Source organism: Protopterus annectens, chromosome 3.part1 (genome assembly GCF_019279795.1).
Source record: "Protopterus annectens isolate FY-2018-M chromosome 3.part1, PAN1.0, whole genome shotgun sequence".
NCBI lineage: Eukaryota > Metazoa > Chordata > Ceratodontiformes > Protopteridae > Protopterus > Protopterus annectens.
This window is the reverse complement of record NC_056732.1, coordinates 105,409,971-105,424,256: the sequence shown is the minus strand read 5'-3', so window position 1 is coordinate 105,424,256 and position 14,286 is coordinate 105,409,971. Positions and strand designations below refer to the sequence as shown.

General features: G+C 35.4%; 1 protein-coding gene across 15 annotated transcripts in view; it reads left to right on the top strand.

Moving 5' to 3' along the window:
• The window catches only part of DTNA (dystrobrevin alpha), a 1,617,970-nt gene that overhangs the window by 1,504,053 nt on the left and 99,631 nt on the right, over positions 1 to 14,286 (top strand). The window lies entirely within an intron of this gene.

Below are 14,286 nucleotides of genomic sequence, written 5' to 3'. Positions count from 1 at the left end.
AGAGCGTCTTCTGTGTGGAGGCATGAGTGAATGGGCGTGCCTTCGTTGAAGGTTGTGTGTCAGGGCTGGTAACTCGGCACGTAAAAAATCCACTACCAAACATTAGCAGACCGGAGTTCCGCTGTGGTGACCCCTAACCGGGATAAGCCGAAAGACACAACAACAACAACAACAACTAAAGCAGATTTTGTGTGAATCTCTGTAAAATAAAGGTTTATTTTGTGAAAAGAATGTAATTGAGTAACATATAGTGAGGCTTTGCAGATGATGGCTTACAGTAGGTGAACTATAAATGGCTTTTGAAAGCTACTTTTTGCTTATCTCTGTATCTTGCTTGCTTTTATTGTTCCCTAGTACCATAAACCAGGTGTTGACATCACTGCAGTAAGCCTGTCTAACTAGAGTTGTGGTTATGCAGCTGTTTCACTGTTGAAATAGGTGCTTGTTATTTAGATTTCTAGGAAAAGGTTCTGAAGCATCCACCATTCTTCCTTAAGTTTTGCACACCTCTTTATGAAATATCAAAGAAGTGAAGTTGTTTTAGCCAGATAAGTATTAAATTGTTGATTGTAGAATATTACATCTGGAATAGTACCATAGTGCAGTTAGTACAGATTGTGCCTTATAGTACACCTAGCCGTAAACTAGGCTTGGGATGCAAAGATGCTTGTGATACACAGCACATCTCTGTGAAACGTCAGTGCACATCTTTGACTAAACGGACTTAATATTCGGTGCTCATGTGATACTTCCAAGCACATTGTAGGTGCTGCTGTTTAATACTTAACTTCTGTATTACATTCCAGAATACTTTTACAATGTGTCTATTCTATAGCTGTAGTCTTAGTACATAATACCAGAACATTCTTGTGATGCACATACCCCATAAACAGCCTCATCATTTAACTGAAAAGCATTCTGTTGATATGCTTTACCCATGCTAAACTTCACTGTTGAACTTTGAATCCTTCTTTAATGGCTTTGGCTCATAATTATTTTCATTACTGAACTTGGACTGTATTTTTACTGTACCTGACCCATGCACAGTCTCATTATTTGAAACTTTTAACTATAACAGTGCACCAACCACATGCAAAGTCTCAGTGGTTAACTGCTGCAGTCTGTTAAGATATACCACTCACAGAATTAGAGCTGATGTGGTGCGTGCTGTTGTCATATACCTAAACCTTGCAGTCATAATGTTGAATTCTTGCTTGTATCCTGAAACTAATTAACCACATTCAGTCTCCGTAGTAAATTATCAGTTGCCATCATTATGCACGTGCCCCACACAATGATTCTTTCTTTTAGTTTCTGAAGGCCATTATAATGTGTACACCTATTACAGAGCTGTACACATTGCAATGCACTTGACCTTTACACTGTTTCATTGCTCAATTGTGTAATGCACTGGATCCACACATACTATAGATAATGAATTATTGCATATCATTGTAATATATATAATAATATATCTGACCTGCACACATCATCAGTGTTGAGTTGTTGCATACTTGTATGCTTCGTGATACAGTTAACCCATATTCAACGCTATCATAGTCCACCTTACTTACATGCAACATGCTGTTATAATGCACTGGTTCCATACAAAATTTCAAGTATTGAATTATCGCATGCCATTTTGATGTACCTGGTCATACTTGATGCCAGTGTCACATATCTGACCTATAAACAGCTTTAGTGTTGAACTGCAGCATACCAACATAATACATTTGTCCCATAAACAGTCCATCCTCAGTTTACACCTAGGCTGTAACCATCTACATTGATGAACTCTGCTGACTTTGATGTTGTTTATTTTTCATATACAAGTTAATCTCAGGCATACTTCAACATTTCCCTGAGATAAAGTCATAGGTAGCCTATGCAACACTTCCGTAACACTCCTACCACACCGAGTGCCATGATGGTGGTCTTCAGAGTGCTCTTACATTTAGCTGTCTAATCCATCTCATCCTTGTTATACTCTGACCTCTTTCATGCAGCATGTGTCACTGAGTGTGGAACACAAAGTAACTTTTTGATATACTTCAACCATCTTCAGTATTAGTACTAAACACAGAATACACTGAAATGTAAATACGTGGGTTCTAATGATTGGCTAACGAAATGTAAGAGCTCAAAATATAAGTAAATCCAGTGTAAGAGAATCTCGAGGGATATATACAACTGAAGCATGCCAAAAGGAATGTCAAAATAGACTGCTGAGATAACACTTTTGCAAGTTGGAAAAAGATTAATACATTAGCCATTTGAAACTGCAAGTGTATTTTAGAATATTTCTTTTCATTTTTGTTTCTCTTCAATTAATGGAAACACAACTGAATTATTGTAAAGAAATTGTAAAGCCAGTAATACTTAAATTTGTAGGGCTTATTCCTCAAGACATATTGCAAACTTCTTTTTCATGTCATATGCAGCATATGCGATTGGTGCAGTATACTTTTAAGGAAATAACATAATTGGGCATGAGTCATGTGGCCCAGGACAGTGAGCCAATCCTCAGTAAACATTTGAAGCATGTAATTAGTGCAGTATACTTTTAAGAAAATAGCATAACTGGGTATGAGTCATGTGACTCGGGATATTGAGCCAGTCCTCAGTAATCTCTTGAAGTATAGATTGCTTATGAGTGTGCCTCTTACTTAATGTTGAAGCTGTCTACTGTATCAACCTTACTTGTAGACCTTTTGGGGTATCAGAAAAGGAGACACTTTATCTAACATTATACGTTTTTTATTTGCTCTGACTTTTGGGCTTGCTGCATAATTCTGATATCATATAATTTCTTCCTGGAATCTTTACAAGATGAGCTGTAAAATACAGGAGTGAAGTGAAATTAAGCAAACTATATGCTAAGTAATTCTGGCATTACTCTCATTTAGACACAAATCTCCTTCCATCTATTTTCTTATGCTTTTGTGCACCAGTGAAGCACAAATATATTTTGCATTGTTTCTTCAGTGTTTGGCTCAAGATATGACTCTTTAATGACCAATATCTCTAAATCTGATGAAAAACATTTATGAAAACTGAGCATTCTGGGTTCATTAGGTTGAGCTATATCTCAGCATGACTAGAATTGGGAAAAACCTGAAAAAATAAACTTGCTATGTTCCTTCATGTTACAGATGAGGAAGCAAGCAAGGTATTTAACATATTTACTTTCCAAGGGGAAGAAAGAGACACAATTCTAGTTTTAAGAAAAACATTCCAGGTGGACCGTGAGACAGAGAATAACCTAGGATGTATGAGACATTTGCTTTTTATTAGAAATCAAAGCATTCAGGAGACAGTGGACACGTATGTCAGTGAACATAACACAGAGCACATGACTGTGAATTTGGTGGTGACCTGACCAAGTCACTTAAAACAGACAGAATTGTCCGTTAAGTAAGCAAAGATCATCTAAGAGGCACATTACAGAAAAAAGATGATTGAACATGTGATAAAACCACTTATGTATGCATGCAGAGCAAGTGAACTGTTGAACATGCAGTGACAAAGTATGACAGAGGAATTATGGCAATCAAGATAGTGCCTTGTAAACAAGCAGTCAGAACCCACTGTTTCTACAAATGTTGTAGATATAGGTATAACATGGCACACTGTACAAGGCTGTTAAAAAGCTCTAAGTCCTGTGGAGCTAATAACCATTTTGTCAGAGTGTGCAAAAATGGAAGCAGAGGCAACAGCAAGATATTAATGTTTTACAGGGAAATGAATAATCAGTGTTTAAGAGGAAAAGGAACAGTCAAGGGTAGGTTTTAGGCTTCTTCTGAAGTAGATTATATGAATAAAAGGCATGCTGTGTGTAGTCTCAGTGTATTTTTGTGATAGCCAGAGTGAATGTGTGCATTCATGCCAAGCAATGAATGAGGGCAAAAGTGACTTTTGGACTAAAAGCTGATGATTAAAGGCAAGTTTTATTTAAGCTACATGCTAGTAACAAAGTGTATTATAATGACAGAATGTACTTATAAAATATTCTGTATAAATAGTAAGTTGCAGAAATCTGTATTCATGTTGCTGTCATATTCAGGGTATAAAATTAAGATGCTGGAGCAGGTATGGCTGGGCTGTGTACCTAAAAATAATACTTTATACACTGTTTTACATATCAGATGCTACTTTCTTAGCTATCTTCATAATCAATACAGATGACTGCATGATTAACCTTAAATGTACGCTATGAGTTTGCAGTAATGATCTTTTGACCATGGGAAAATAGCATACTTGTGATACTACTCAGTTGAATTGGCTAATTGTTTTGATTACTGTCTGGCTGTAATCTTAATAATATCCTTCAATAATATAATAAAAAGTGTATGCCACAAGTTTGCAATAATGACCTTTTGACCATGGGAAACTAGCATACTCACTGTATTACTCAGGTGAATTTGATAATCTTTTTTGATGACTGTCTGAACCTATTAAAGAGTACAGTTTGTTAGTCTAGATAGTTAAACTGTGACTTGAGATAAAACAAAAATATATCTGACAGAGATGCTTATGTTTTACTGGGCATGGTAGATAAAATTCAAGCAATTTTCTACAGTACGCAGTCATACTATGCATTTTATTGATAATGAAGCTGCAAAGGCTGGCTATGAAATAGGTCTGTGAAAATATGCAAGAGGGTACACATAATAGTCACAGAGGTGACCAATTAGCTGTTATGAGAAACAGGTCTGTGAGACTCTGCAAGAAACCACAAAATATTTACTGAGGAAATTTATTAGACATTATGACGCTAAGGGTAATACAGTGATGAATCTAAAGCAATAAATCCTGTAAATATGTACTTTTTGTAAAAATATATTCCTATTTACATTGTACATACTGTGAATGTTTTTTTCTGTTGTATAACTTGTGTATCACTGAATTTCCAACAATTGTATATTCTGTGCTAACATATTTATACTGTGTGTCTGACAACTTCAATGAAATATTTCTCTGTATATGCCTCCTTCTCATTTTGTTCATTGTCTCATCTTTGTAACTGTTGGGCCCCCCCCCCAGGCCTCCACTGAAAAAGGGCAACTGCCCAGTCAGACTACCCTGATAGACAAACATGAAATAAATAAATAAATGCAGTGAAAAGTCTTGGAAATTTTGATTTTCTTGGCAAGCAGCCCACCATCCCAACAAAGTCAATTAAGTATATTTTTTTGTTGTTAAAACTTTGTTACAAGTGCAGGAGCATACATTACAAAGTAAAATGAGTATTGTGCAGGATATGGATGGTGTTGTGAAAAAGAGTGCTGATCTGTTTGACAGCTTAGGATGTCTGCAACCTAGGTAGCATATAAAGGTAGTGCCTGAGGCATTTCCTGTGAGTCATGCTCTTAAAAGAATACCTGTTGTGCTTAAAGCTAATGTAGAACAAGAGCTAATGTATATGCAGTTAGTGGGACAGACAGTCAAGCAGAAAGAACCAATAGAGTAGGTCAACACTCTGGTAACAGCTGTGAATGAGGACAAGGCCAAAAAACATATGAACGTAACAAATGGATTACCTTTGGGATAGCTTAACTCCTTAAGTGTTGCAAAGTGGAAACATAGGTTGTCATCATATTTGAGATTGGGGTTCTACATGCAGCCACTGAGGAGTTAGTGCTCTCACTGGCATCCCAGGAATGGGAATGTTATTTATTTTATTAACCGAACCTTACATCTGGTGGGGATGAGATCACCTGTGTCACTGTAAGGACCAACTACACCCATATGTTTTATGTATGAATACTTATCCACGTGCATCTAATAAGGGCACTAATAAGCATCACTAGCATGGATGATCAAACACAAACCAACCTGCAGTCTGACCCCACACCTGACTCACCTCTGTCCACTGACTGAAGCTAGGTCATGTAGTGGAGCAATGGAAATAACTAGGCCAAGGCCCATTTACTCTCTTCCCAGAATGGGCACACCTATTAACCCTTGCCTATGCTGTCAAGTGCATAAGCTACTAGTCAAACTTAGGTTGCTGGTCCATAGTCAGGGTTTCATCCCTCTATGCCACGGGTGATTTTTTTTATGACAGATGTTAAAAATTATCTTCAACCAGATGCTGACTAGGTTAGAACTATTGTGAATATGAAAAACCTACTGAAAAATCATGCATGATGTGGTTCTTAGTAATGGTACTATATCTTCTTAGATTTCTAAGTCACTTGTAAGGCATCACAGTGTCATTAAGAAACCTGCTAGGGTATGATGCAACATGATGTTAGATGATTAAGAAAAGATAGTGTTAGATATATATTTAGACATTTATAACAGTGCATATATACTTCTGTTTATTAGAATATATATGTAGTAAAATATAACAGTGCACATACACTTCTGTTTATTAGAGTATATATGTAGTAAAATATAACAGTGCACATACACTTATGTTTATTAGAATATATATGTAGTAAAATATAACAGTGCATGTACACTTCTGTTTGCTAGAATATAGGTAGGAAAATATAGCCACTTAGATGCATGTGCATTTCTGTTTGTTAGCATGTATACATTAAAGGGTTAAACTGCTCTTAGCTGAGAAGCAGGAAAAAAAATGGCCTCTAACTGAATGTATTGCAGAATGTCCGGTACTTGGCACAAGCTTCAAGGAATTACAGATAAAAAAACAGGTGAAGGGTGTATCGTAGACAGGAACAAAAATGACTCCCTAAAAGTTTAAGATTGTCACAGAATTCACCTTGAAATGTAGCTTATCAATAGACTGTATGACATCAGGTGAATACCAAAGTACTGACTTTAAAGTACCCAACAGACTGCATCACATCAACATCAAAAGACCGCTTTCATAAAAAACATTATATAAGGGACATTGAAAGTGTATGATGTTAGATCTGATTTTTGTTAGATCTGGTACACTGGGGAAGAATTTCCATGCTGTTTTAAAAGTTTAATCTGAGACATTAACACCTGTAAACTGTGACATTATCATATCTGTTGTCTGTTATATAGACAAGTTATTTTATTAGTAACTGTGCAAAAATTAATATATAGTGCTCGAAAGGTTAATAGTCTGCAAACTTCAGTGCATTAGTCAGACTTTGATTTCACTAAGCAAAAGCTGCATCCAGCAACTCCAGCAATTTCAATTTCATCAGTAAATAACTTTACAGATACATGTTGAAGCATCTAGTAATTGCAGCACCAACTCTTTAAGATACTTTTATGTGACAGTACCCACACCCTTACAAGTTTATGCAAGTCAACAACAGCTACAGGAAGTTCTGTTATAGATAGCAGATGTATTAGCTATGGTTCCGCTTTATAATCTCAAAATACTGAAATCTCGAATTTCAGTACCCCAAGACCATAAAGGCGAAACTTCAAAATAGCAAAAGTGCATAAGCACGAATCCAAATATCTTGAATCTGTGCTTATGCATTTACGCTATGTTGCCTGAAGTGTTTGGCTGGGATGGTGTCCAGAATTTAAGGTGAGTGAGCATATGTGAGTGTTTTTGTAAGTTGTACGTGTGGGTTAGGGTAGGGAGGTGGAAATATGAGTGTGATTGTTGGATGTGTTAGTGTGTGTGTGTGTGTGTGTGTGTGTGTGTGTGTGTGTGTGTGTGTGTGTGTGTGTGTGTGTGTGTGTGTATGTGTGTGTGTGTATGCACAGGTCTGTAGAATGTCTGGGTGTGAGTTTTTTTTTTTTTCTGTTTGTGTGATCTCGGAATTGGTATATATAAGTGGGGGATGCATGGGGCTTGCCCCCCTGCTTACATGTAGTGTAGGGTTGTGTAGTTTGTGTGGTGTGGGCAGAATGGTGTGTGTGTTGTGTGATGTATGGTATATGTATGTTCGTGATTGTGTGTTTCGTGCTTTTGGGTTTTGGGATTGTGAGTCATTTGCCTTTATAGTTTCAAGATATTGAAATTCGAGATTTCAGTATTTCGAGATTATAAAGGGGAACCATTAGCTATGCATCTCTGGTACTGACAGATGCCTTATACAATGTATGCATAAAATGAGAATAGATGTGAGCTATAGGCTATACATCACGTACATTCCATGATTGTATTTATAAAAACTACAAGAACCTAGCCAAGCTAGAGTTTTCAATGTAGATACTTTAAACGTCTTGTAATAGAGGCCCATGGGATATATGCAAATGACCCCTTAAGGACATCAAGTGCTTTAGCAGCTACATGGCTTCTGAATGTCCATGAATTATTACTTTTACTTTTTAAGTTTCTGTAGATACATTCAGGCCAATAAAGCCAAACCCCAGTAGCTGTCTTACTTTTTGGATTTGGATGATTATATTTATGGCAAGAGTATCACTGTAGACTCTGACAAAAAAAATTCCAAAATATTGTCAGAAAGTCTTTGTACAAATCACCAGAATGTCTGCAAAGGATTTTGTTGTCACCATGGAAGTATGACTGTCACGTGGATTACAGCCATGGAATGTCGGACACGTTGCAGATACTCTATGGACATATTTAAATGAATACAAAGAGTATCTTTCATAGAAAGATTTGAAAGTGTTATACGTTGTGTCTTGGTTATCAGTGACCACAAAAAAAAAGGTTCAAGAGCTGAAAGCTTACACTAGAAATGATTTAGGGTTACAGTTGCTTTGCGGCTTATGACAGGATGGCATGAAGTCACCTCATCCACACATAACACCACATCTCCCATGTAGAGATGAGCTGTGATATTCAAAGGAGATAAGCAATCATATGCTGGTATGTGACAGTTTACTGGCAAAACTGCATGAACGTTATGTAGGCATGACAAAATGCAATACAGGGTCATGTGATGTCACGTGTAGGCCAAATATGGCATAGCAGATACAAAATTGTGAGACTGTGGCATATTTAAAAAACAGAAGCAAAGGGAAGATCTTGTGCCACATGATATTTCTGTGACTGTCATGGCTAAAACTGGGAGGAGACTTATTTTAGTACAGAAAGAGGTACAGTTGAAAGATATTACTAGTTAGTTAGTTAGTGATTACTTTCTTAAAGTCTATATTTAAAAGTCTAGGGTTACCACCTGTCCCACTTTGCGAGGGACAGTCCCTCTATGGGCAGTTGTGTCCTGCATATAATTTGAAAAAATGTCAAATGTCCTGAGATATTAGGACAAACACATTTCCTATATTTAATGTAATAGTTGCATAAAACAGTTATTCTGTTTCTGAAACACCTAAATGTTATAAGAAACAGAATAAGCAACTAAAATGCTACAAGAATAAGTGTTCAGTTAGGCAAAAAAGTGAAGTTCTGCCCTTTGTACTGGCTGTGGATATGTTTTGCCTTCCAAAATCTGATGTTTGTACAAAAAGTGTCACACTTTGGACATTTGAAAAGGTGGCAACCTTATAAAAGGAATAGGGTAGCAAAACAAGTTGCAACTGTTAGTTGTATCTGGCAATGGACCATACGTTATTAATCAAGAGTTTCAAGATTTTGCAGAGCGGTGGGAGTTCACTTATATCACTTTGAGTTGAGACCTGAACTCAGATAAGTTGAAAGGTTGGTTCAGACAGTTATGGGCATTCTAAAGAAATGGAAAGTATTCAGAACAGACAGATTATTTGTCATAGCTTGAATACAGAAATCTTGTACAGTCAGTTAAGACTGTCAGCACCATATGGATAGGAAATTCAGTAATCCAGTCATTTCCAGTGTTCCTGACCGCAGGCAATCAGCACTTAAACTGTTGCAAGCCAAACAACTAAAACATTTTCTTTCTTTAACAACCCTGTCAGAATGTATCTAAAGGAACATCTTTCTAAAAGAAGAGGAAAGAGTTAATAATAAGTCAAGATTCTGCTAAATTCAGCATTGGTCACACGTTTCCCAATGCAATTTACAGTATTTTGGTCATTCTAGTTCTCCCAACTCCTTTATAATCCAAGGAAGTGGCATACCCAGATATAGAAGACATCTTCAGAAATTGCTAGAATTACTTTTTCATTAGGCGATATTGGAAACAAATCTTGTCTCATACAGGCACTTGAAGTTTTCAGAAGTTTTATTTCTGAAGCCATTTCTAGTATTTCACTTTCACAATAATGGCTACTTCAAGCTTCAATCAGCAATTCTGTTTATCTGAGTGCAAATAACCATGTCAACAACTATAATAAAACAAGTAGTGACAGCAACTGTTGAAGATAATAGCCATATCATCAAGAAACCACTCACATACCATTACTGTACACAGTTAATAAAAGTTTTAAATATATGAAATTGCTATCATGTATGTTCACGTCTTACATAATTAGATATAATGTGTTATAGTTATCAAGTGATACATATACTAATAAATTTACAGTTTGAATAAAGGGAATGCAAGGCTCTAGTAAAAGTGCAGGTGTGCGTACAGTGTATAGGATTAGTTCAATAATAAATTATGCATAAGATTAGAGTGCGTAGGTCAATTGCTGCTTTTATATTTAAGTAGGTGTGAGTCGTGTGATGCTGGGGGGTTGGTCAGTCTTCAGTTTATTATTGATGTGCAAACAGCTCCTGAGTGCACCTTTTACTCAGACAACTTGAAAGTGTATATTTTATTAATTTAACTTGTGGATGCAAGAGTTTACACCAGACCCCAAAAAGGAATAGATGACGCTGACTGTAACTAGAGTGGTAATTTAACAATTGTTTCATTTCATACTGCAGTGGTCCATACATAGTGCAAAAGGGTTGTATACCTCTTAAAACACAAGTGAAGCCAGGAACAGAACTCAGATGTAAAGTAGACTATTTTATTAAGCGCTTTTCGTCTAACATAATAGTTAGACTTCTTCAGGCAAACAAATTTCAAACATCCTAAACTTTAAAAAGTAACATTCGTTAAAATCACGTGAAGGAAGACGTAAAATTTAAAAAAGAAATGACATTTAAAAGGGCAACAGCTTTGAGTAAGGCAGCATAAATTCCATTCATAAAGAGTGTGCATATAGATAAAGTTTTCATTCAAAAAATATGTGTATTTCCAAATGAACAATCAATATATCACATAAAATTCAAAATACTTCTTAAGCATAATTAAATAACAAATAATTAATAATTAAATATGTTAAAAAGCTAAAATGTGAAAATAGTATAGGCTTATATTAGAGCTCATGTGTGTGTAGACTACGTATGCTGAAAAATATATACATATGTAAATATGTAAAAAACTGTGAATAGACAAAAATAAGCTAAAGTATGTAATATAAGTAAATATTAAATAAATATTAAAATAAATAATTATACATACAAATACATATTTTATTATTAACATCAAATGGTGTGTGTTTATATAACTATTCAAATTTCACCTAAGCATACTTTTTAATTTTAACAAACACATTAATGAGCATTTGTCATTTAAACCTGGGTAGTGATATGTTAACAACCTAATCTGCCAAAACTGTTCCAACCTCTCCAAGTATAAGCTATTGAGTCCACCCCTACTACTGGGTTCAATCTGCTGTATGACCCAAAATTTAAAAGTATGATGTGGAAAAGATTTAACATGTTTGGCTAAAGCATTCTCTTCCTTTTGTTTCTGGATGCTATATAGGTGCTCGTAAATCCTGTCTCATAATCTACGATCAGTTTTCCCTATATAGAAAGATGGACAGAATTGACATTTAGCCAAATAAACAACTGATCTAGAATTACAATTGAATTTCTTCTTGCTGACCAACCTAGTGCCATTGATTATTACATTTGCACCTATTTCTACAAACCTACAGTAAGGGCAGTTACCACATTGCATCATCCCAGGATATCTACTTAAAGAGGTTTCACTTTTCTCAAATAAATTCTTAAAATTCAAACCTTTTCTATAGTCTAACTTGGGTTTGTCTCCCACCTTACTAATCACATTGGCATCATCTTGTAAAAGCCTCCAATTTTTATTAATAATATCCCTAATCTTCTCAAATTCGACACAAAATGTCATAATAAAAGACGATCCAAAATTATTATTAGGGGTATTTAAATCTAAATTAATCTCATCTATTTGGCAAGCTGTGCTTTGCTTAGCAAGTATGGGGGTATATATACCTATACTCCTTTTGTTTTTAACTTCCTCAATCAGATTGTCTACCAAGGCCACACGATAACCTCTTCTAACAAACATATTTTTCAGGTTAAAACACTCTGAAACAAAATCATTAAACGTGGTGACCATGCATGCAGCACGCACCAGTTGGCCCTTAACTACAGAGTGCATTTGATAGTGTGGATGAGCCCTGATGTAGTGAAGGAAAGTATTAGAGTAGGTTGACTTTCTAAAAATACTTGCTTCCCAAGTGTTTTCCGTTTGGTTTTTGATGACAAGTACATCTAAAAATGAAATGTGTTCTTCATGAAAATCATTAGTAAATTCTAAAAAATTAGATGTGCTGTTAAAATATTCAATCAACTTATCAGCTTCACTTCTGTCACCTTCAAATAACATAAAAATGTCATCCAAATATCTGATGTAAAATTTTATATTGCTACAAATTCATTTTTCTGACAATACATATGTCTGCTCCCACTGTGACATAACTAGATTTGCATAACTTGACCCACAGGGGGAGCCCATTGCTACTCCCCTACTTTGTAAATAAAAGCTCTTATTGAATGTGATGAAATTGTTAGTGAGGATAATATCTAAAGGTTCTTCCACCAAAGAGATCTCAGCTTGTAACACACCCACAGTTTTCATTCTCTGACTAGCCCATTCAACACCTTGATCATGAGGGATACAGGTGTAAAGATCCTTTACATCTACTGTAAGAAAATTTCAATTCATGTCATAATCAATCCTATTCAATTTCTCTAAAAAGGACCAAGAATCCTTGGCTATTTTTTCCTCCTTCATTACATATTTCTGTAAAATAATATCCACCATTTTAGCACAAGCATAAATTGATGATTGTCTACCATCAACAATTGGTCTAAATGAAGGATTTGTTAGGCCCTTGTGTAGTTGGGTAAACCAAACATAGTTGGAGTAATAGGTGCTAGCATCTGGATATAATTGTACATACTGATATCAATTTACCTTTAATAAATATATCATTAAGGTAATTTTTTTATTCTTTGGTTGGCTATATTATGTTCATTTAGGGAGGCTAGTTGATAAACTTCAGAGTCTAGTATAGATTGAATTCTATTATTATAATCAACATTGTCCATAAATACTAAGCCCCCTCCTTTGTCAGGTTTCATAACCCTTACCTGAAACTTCACCTGGTGAAACTCCTATCATTGTGGCCAATACTGAAGGTGACTTTTCTATCTATAATTATTCTTCCTTTTATGTTTCCAGGGACTTGACTGATGTTTTGGCAAAGGGGTTAATGTTTGTTCCCACGAGCAGAATGGATATTGCAAAATTAACTTGTGACTTAAAAATATTTGTGTGGAAATTAAACCTACAAGTGCTATTAGGGGCAAGTAATGTGAACAATGAAGCATTTAGAATTTCTAGCTGTTATAATCCACCTTTGCATGCTGTTTTACAAAATTTTGAAAGAATTTGTGAACTGGATTTAAGAATGCTTTACTGTAATAAAAATACCAAATTCCAGCATAATATGACCCTTGAAGAAAGACAGGCAGTGAATGTATTACGTGAGGCTCAGGTCAGGGTTATGAAACCTGACAAAGAAGGGGGCTTGGTATTTATGGACATTGTTGATTATAATAATAGAATTCGATCTATACTAGACTCTGAAGTTTATCAACCAGCCTCCCTAAATGAATATAATATAGCCAACCAAAGAATAAAAATTTACCTTAATGATTTATTTATTAAAGGTAAAATTGATGTCAGTATTTTATAATTATAATCCAGATGCTAGTACCTATTACTCCAACTATGTTTGGTTTATCCAAACTACACAAGGGCCTAACAAATCCTTCATTTAGACCAATTGTTGATGGTAGACAATCATCAACTTATGCTTGTGCTAAAATGGTGGATATTATTTTACAGAAATATGTAATGGAGGAAAAATAGCCAAGGACTCTTGGTCCTTTTTAGAGAAATTGAATAGGAGTGATTGTGACATAAATTTAAATTTTCTTACAGTAGATGTAAAGGATCTTTACACCTGTATCCCTCACAATCAAGGTGTTGAATGGGCTAGCCAGAGAATGAAAACTTTGGGTGCATTACAAACTGAGATCTCTTTGGTGGAAGAACTTTTAGATATTATCCTCACTAATGATTTCATCACATTAAATAAGAGCTTTTATTTACAAAGTAGGGGAGTAGCGATGGGCTCCCCCTGTGGGTCAAG